Raw genomic sequence first — 7204 nt, 5'->3', positions numbered from 1 at the left:
TTCAATCTAATTCTTAAAAAATTAATAATTGACATTATTCTGACTGATTTATCAACTCGAAGCCTCCAAAAATAACCAATTATGAGAAGCTCCACTCGCTTGAGGGGGGGGGGGGAGGGGACGCGGATTGTCGTGGCCGCCATTTTATAAGGCGGCGCGCGGGAAAATTCAAACCGATGAAGTTTTTTTTTCAAAAAGATTTCCGGAGAGATCTGAGCGATTGATCGGCGCTCAGCGAGAGTCAAAAGGCGTTTTTGTTATTAAATATTAAAACGCGGCTGCCTTTTTGTTTGTCGGGAGGGGAAGCAGTTTTCGTTGTGGCCGCCATTTTGAATGGAAGCGCGCGGGAAAGTTCAAACCGCCGCGGTTTTTAATTATTTATATATATATATATATTTTGTTTCGTTCAAACGAACGACTGAAAGAGGAAGGTGGGGTGGGAAGAAAAAGCTGAGGGGTTTGCCGACCGGCGGGACCCTGAAATTACTCACGGCGGCTTCGCTTTTCCTCGGTCGCCACCGCCGCCATTTTGCGGGAAAGGCGATGCGCGGGAAAATTCAAAAAATAACGGTCGGTATTTAATTGTTTTATTTTACGGAGGTCGGGGTGGAAAATCTGACTGATTTATCCCCCCCCCCCCGAGGGATTTTGAAAGATATCGGTATTTAGCGGAAGGGCGGTTTTTTATTTTAATTATTTTTTTTTAATGTGCCGGTTGGTCGGCGCCGCCATTTTGTGGGAGGCGGGAAGTTTGAATCGCGGCCTCGGCGGGGAGGCTGCAATTTAACACAAAAAAAAAAGCCCCCCCCTCCCCCCCCCGCGCACACGAAAGCATCCCCTTCCCCACGTTGGAAAGATCAGCCGTCGTTTTATTGTCGATGTTTCGTTGGTGAGGGGGTTGGGGTTGGTGGAAGGCGGGCCCGGTCGCGACTCGAGCCCGGGGCCGGCGGCCTGAGGCCCGGCTCCGGGGGGGCAGCGCCATCTTTGTCGCTCGGGCTGGGAGCCGCACGGAGAGGGAGAGGAAGGCCGGACACGGAGCCAGCGGCGGCAGCGACAACAACAACAGGCCCGGGACCGGGCCCGCCGATCCCCCGCCCGCCCGTCCGTCTGCCTGACTGCCGAACTCGCTCTGAGGTGAGTCCCCGGCCTCTCCTCCGCAGCCTCCTTGACTCTCTTCGTCTCCTCCTAACCGGTCCTCCTGGGGCGCATAATTCATGTCAAATCCATCCAGGCGTCTTTCCTAGCAATAAAATAAAAAGGCAAATAGTCTAATTCTCCGAATGCCACCAATAACATGGGGCTTTAACTCGATTCCTGATCAATAACAGGGGCTTCAACTCGATTCCTGATCAATAACAGGGGCTTCAACTCGATTTCTGATCAATAACAGGGGCTTCAACCCAATTCCTGATAAATAACAGGGGCTTCAACCCGATTCATGATCAATAACAGGGGCTTGAACTCGATTCCTGATCAATAACAGGGGCTTTAACTCGATTCCTGAACAATAACAGGGGCTTCAACCCGATTCCTGATCAATAACAGGGGCTTCAACCCGATTCCTGATCAATAACAGGGGCTTTAACTCGATACCTGATCAATAACAGGGGCTTTAACTCGATTTCTGATCAATAACAGGGGCTTGAAATCGATTTCTGATCAATAACGGGCTTTAACGCGATTCCTGATCAATAACAGGGGCTTTAACTCGATTCCTGATCAATAACAGGGGCTTTAACTCGATTTCTGATCAATAACAGGGGCTTTAACTCGATTTCTGATCAATAACAGGGGCTTTAACTCGATTTCTGATCAATAACAGGGGCTTTAACTCGATTTCTGATCAATGACGGGCTTTAACGCGATTCCTGATCAATAACAGGGGCTTTAACTCGATTCCTGATCAATAACAGGGGCTTTAACTCGATTTCTGATCAATAACAGGGGCTTTAACTCGATTTCTGATCAATAACAGGGGCTTTAACTCGATTTCTGATCAATAACAGGGGCTTTAACTCGATTCCTGATCAATAACAGGGGCTTTAACTCAATTTCTGATCAATAACGGGGGCTTTAACTCGATTCCTGATCAATAACGGGGGCTTTAACTCGATTTCTGATCAATAACAGGGGCTTTAACTCGATTCCTGATCAATAACAGGGGCTTTAACTCGATTCCTGATCAATAACAGGGGCTTTAACTCGATTTCTGATCAATAACAGGGGCTTCAACTCGATTCCTGATCAATAACAGGGGCTTGAACTCGATTTCTGATCAATAACGGGCTTTAACTCGATTCCTGATCAATAACAGGGGCTTTAACTCGATTCCTGATCAATAACAGGGGCTTTAACTCGATTCCTGATCAATAACAGGGGCTTTAACTCGATTCCTGATCAATAACAGGGGCTTTAACTCGATTTCTGATCAATAACAGGTGCTTTAACGCGATTCCTGATCAATAACAGGGGCTTTAACTCGATTCCTGATCAATAACAGGGGCTTTAACTCGATTCCTGATCAATAACAGGGGCTTTAACTCGATTTCTGATCAATTACAGGGGTTTTAACTTGATTTCTGATCAATAACAGGGGCTTTAACTCGATTTCTGATCAATAACGGGCTTTAACGCGATTCCTGATCAATAACAGGGGCTTTAACTCGATTTCTGATCAATAACAGGGGCTTTAACTCGATTCCTGATCAATAACAGGGGCTTTAACTCGATTTCTGATCAATAACAGGGGCTTTAACTCGATTTCTGATCAATAACAGGGGCTTTAACTCGATTCCTGATCAATAACAGGGGCTTTAACTCAATTTCTGATCAATAACGGGGGCTTTAACTCGATTCCTGATCAATAACGGGGGCTTTAACTCGATTTCTGATCAATAACAGGGGCTTTAACTCGATTCCTGATCAATAACAGGGGCTTTAACTCGATTCCTGATCAATAACAGGGGCTTTAACTCGATTTCTGATCAATAACAGGGGCTTCAACTCGATTCCTGATCAATAACAGGGGCTTTAACTCGATTTCTGATCAATAACAGGGGCTTTAACTCGATTTCTGATCAATAACAGGGGCTTTAACTCGATTTCTGATCAATAACAGGGGCTTTAACTCGATTTCTGATCAATAACAGGGGTTTTAACTATCTGATCAATAACGGGGGCTTTAACTCGATTTCTGATCAATAACAGGGGCTTTAACTCGAATTCTGATCAATAACAGGGGCTTTAACTCGATTCCTGATCAATAACAGGGGCTTTAACCCGATTCCTGATCAATAACAGGGGCTTTAACTCGATTCCTGATCAATAACAGGGGCTTTAACTCGATTTCTGATCAATAACAGGGGCTTTAACTCGATTTCTGATCAATAACGAGGGCTTTAACTCGATTTCTGATCAATAACAGGGGCTTTAACTCGATTCCTGATCAATAACAGGGGCTTTAACTCGATTCCTGATCAATAACGGGCTTCAACTCGATTTCTGATCAATAACAGGGGCTTTAACTCGATTCCTGATCAATAACAGGGGCTTTAACTCGATTCCTGATCAATAACGGGCTTCAACTCGATTCCTGATCAATAACAGGGGCTTTAACTCGATTTCTGATCAATAACAGGGGCTTCAACTCGATTCCTGATCAATAACAGGGGCTTTAACTCTATTTCTGATCAATAACAGGGGCTTTAACTCGATTTCTGATCAATAACAGGGGCTTTAACTCGATTTCTGATCAATAACAGGGGCTTTAACTATCTGATCAATAACAGGCTTCAACTCGATTTCTGATCAATAACAGGGGCTTTAACTCTATTTCTGATCAATAACAGGGGCTTTAACTCGATTTCTGATCAATAACAGGGGCTTCAACTCGATTTCTGATCAATAACAGGGGCTTTAACTCTATTTCTGATCAATAACAGGGGCTTTAACTCGATTCCTGATCAATAACAGGGGCTTTAACTCGATTTCTGATCAATAACAGGGGCTTTAACTCTATTTCTGATCAATAACAGGGGCTTTAACTCGATTCCTGATCAATAACAGGGGCTTTAACTCTATTTCTGATCAATAACAGGGGCTTTAACTCGATTTCTGATCAATAACAGGGGCTTCAACTCGATTTCTGATCAATAACAGGGGCTTCAACTCGATTCCTGATCAATAACGGGCTTTAACTCGATTTCTGATCAATAACAGGGGCTTTAACTAGATTTCTGATCAATAACGGGCTTTAACACGATTCCTGATCAATAACAGGGGCTTTAGCTAGATTTCTGATCAATAACAGGGGCTTTAACTCGATTTCGGATCAATAACAGGGGCTTTAACTAGATTCCTGATCAATAACAGGGGCTTTAACTAGATTTCTGATCAATAACAGGGGCTTTAACTATCTGATCAATAACAGGGGCTTTAACTCGATTTCTGATCAATAACAGGGGCTTTAACTCGATTCCTGATCAATAACAGGGGCTTTAACACGATTTCTGATCAATAACAGGGGCTTCAACTCGATTTCTGATCAATAACAGGGGCTTTAACTCGATTTCTGATCAATAACAGGGGCTTTAACTGTCTGATCAATAACAGGGGCTTTAACTCGATTTCTGATCAATAACAGGGGCTTTAACTCGATTTCTGATCAATAACAGGGGTTTTAACTTGATTTCTGATCAATAACGAGGGCTTTAACTCGATTTCTGATCAATAACAGGGGCTTTAACACGATTTCTGATCAATAACAGGGGCTTTAACTCGATTTCTGATCAATAACAGGGGCTTTACCTCGATTTCTGATCAATAACAGGGGCTTTAACTATCTGATCAATAACAGGGGCTTTAACTCGATTCCTGATCAATAACAGGGGCTTTAACTCGATTTCTGATCAATAACAGGGGCTTTACCTCGATTTCTGATCAATAACAGGGGCTTTAACTATCTGATCAATAACAGGGGCTTTAACTCGATTTCTGATCAATAACGAGGGCTTTAACTCGATTTCTGATCAATAACAGGGGCTTTAACACGATTTCTGATCAATAACAGGGGCTTTAACTCGATTTCTGATCAATAACAGGGGCTTTACCTCGATTTCTGATCAATAACAGGGGCTTTAACTATCTGATCAATAACAGGGGCTTTAACTCGATTCCTGATCAATAACAGGGGCTTCAACTCGATTTCTGATCAATAACAGGGGCTTTAACTCGATTTCTGATCAATAACGAGGGCTTTAACTCGATTTCTGATCAATAACAGGGGCTTTAACACGATTTCTGATCAATAACAGGGGCTTTAACTCGATTTCTGATCAATAACAGGGGCTTTACCTCGATTTCTGATCAATAACAGGGGCTTTAACTATCTGATCAATAACAGGGGCTTTAACTCGATTCCTGATCAATAACAGGGGCTTTAACTCGATTTCTGATCAATAACAGGGGCTTTACCTCGATTTCTGATCAATAACAGGGGCTTTAACTATCTGATCAATAACAGGGGCTTTAACTCTATTTCTGATCAATAACAGGGGCTTCAACTCGATTTCTGATCAATAACGAGGGCTTTAACTCGATTTCTGATCAATAACAGGGGCTTTAACACGATTTCTGATCAATAACAGGGGCTTCAACTCGATTTCTGATCAATAACAGGGGCTTTACCTCGATTTCTGATCAATAACAGGGGCTTTAACTCGATTCCTGATCAATAACAGGGGCTTCAACTCGATTTCTGATCAATAACAGGGGCTTCAACTCGATTTCTGATCAATAACAAGGGCTTTAACTCGATTTCTGATCAATAACAGGGGCTTTAACTATCTGATCAATAACAGGGGCTTTAACTCGATTCCTGATCAATAACAAGGGCTTTAACTCGATTCCTGATCAATAACAAGGGCTTTAACTCGATTTCTGATCAATAACAAGGGCTTTAACTCGATTTCTGATCAATAACAAGGGCTTTAACTCGATTTCTGATCAATAACAGGGGCTTTAACTCGATTCATGATCAATAACAGGGGCTTTAACTCGATTCATGATCAATAACAGGGGCTTTAACTCGATTTCTGATCAATAACAGGGGCTTTAACTCGATTCCTGATCAATAACAAGGGCTTTAACTCGATTTCTGATCAATAACAGGGGCTTTAACTCGATTCCTGATCAATAACGGGCTTCAACTCGATTTCTGATCAATAACAAGGGCTTTAACTCGATTTCTGATCAATAACAGGGGCTTTAACTCGATTCATGATCAATAACAGGGGCTTTAACTCGATTTCTGATCAATAACAGGGGCTTTAACTCGATTTCTGATCAATAACAGGGGCTTTAACTCGGTTTCTGATCAATAACAGGGGCTTTAACTCGATTTCTGATCAATAACGGGGGCTTTAACTATCTGATCAATAACGGGCTTTAACTCGATTTCTGATCAATAACAGGGGCTTTAACTCGATTTCTGATCAATAACAGGGGCTTTAACTCGATTTCTGATCAATAACAGGGGCTTTAACTCGATTTCTGATCAATAACAGGGGCTTTAACTATCTGATCAATAACGGGCTTTAACTCGATTTCTGATCAATAACAAGGGCTTTAACTCGATTTCTGATCAATAACAGGGGCTTTAACTATCTGATCAATAACGGGCTTTAACTCGATTCCTGATCAATAACAGGGGCTTTAACTAGATTTCTGATCAATAACAGGGGCTTTAACTCAATTCCTGATCAATAACGGGCTTTAACTCGACTCCTGATCAAAAACGGGGGCTTTAACTCGATTCCTGATCAATAACGGGCTTTAACTCGATTCCTGATCAATAACAGGGGCTTTAACTCGATTTCTGATCAATAACAGGGGCTTCAACTCGATTCCTGATCAATAACAGGGGCTTTAACTCGATTCCTGATCAATAACGGGCTTTAACTCGATTCCTGATCAATAACAGGGGCTTTAACTCGATTCCTGATCAATAACGGGGGCTTTAACTCGATTCCTGATCAATAACAGGGGCTTTAACTCGATTTCGGATCAATAACGGTCTTTAACTCGACTCCTGATCAATAACGGGGGCTTTAACTCGATTCCTGATCAATAACAGGGGCTTTAACTCGATTTCTGATCAATAACAGGGGCTTTAACTCGATTTCGGATCAATAACGGGCTTTAACAC

At 42.4% G+C, this 7204-nt stretch overlaps 1 protein-coding gene across 1 annotated transcript in view; it reads left to right on the top strand.

Moving 5' to 3' along the window:
* Positions 1–745: 745 nt before the first annotated feature.
* LOC137352799 (dual specificity tyrosine-phosphorylation-regulated kinase 1A-like) overlaps positions 746–7204 on the top strand; it is a 123079-nt gene continuing 116620 nt past the window's right edge. The window contains exon 1 of the mRNA XM_068018634.1: positions 746–1134. The gene's annotated coding sequence lies outside the window, so the exon portion shown is untranslated. The remainder of the gene's footprint in view (positions 1135–7204) is intronic.

This window comes from Heterodontus francisci, chromosome 39 (genome assembly GCF_036365525.1).
Source record: "Heterodontus francisci isolate sHetFra1 chromosome 39, sHetFra1.hap1, whole genome shotgun sequence".
Lineage (NCBI taxonomy): Eukaryota > Metazoa > Chordata > Chondrichthyes > Heterodontiformes > Heterodontidae > Heterodontus > Heterodontus francisci.
The sequence above is the reverse complement of the archived record's forward strand: the minus strand, read 5'-3'. Positions and strand labels throughout refer to the sequence as shown.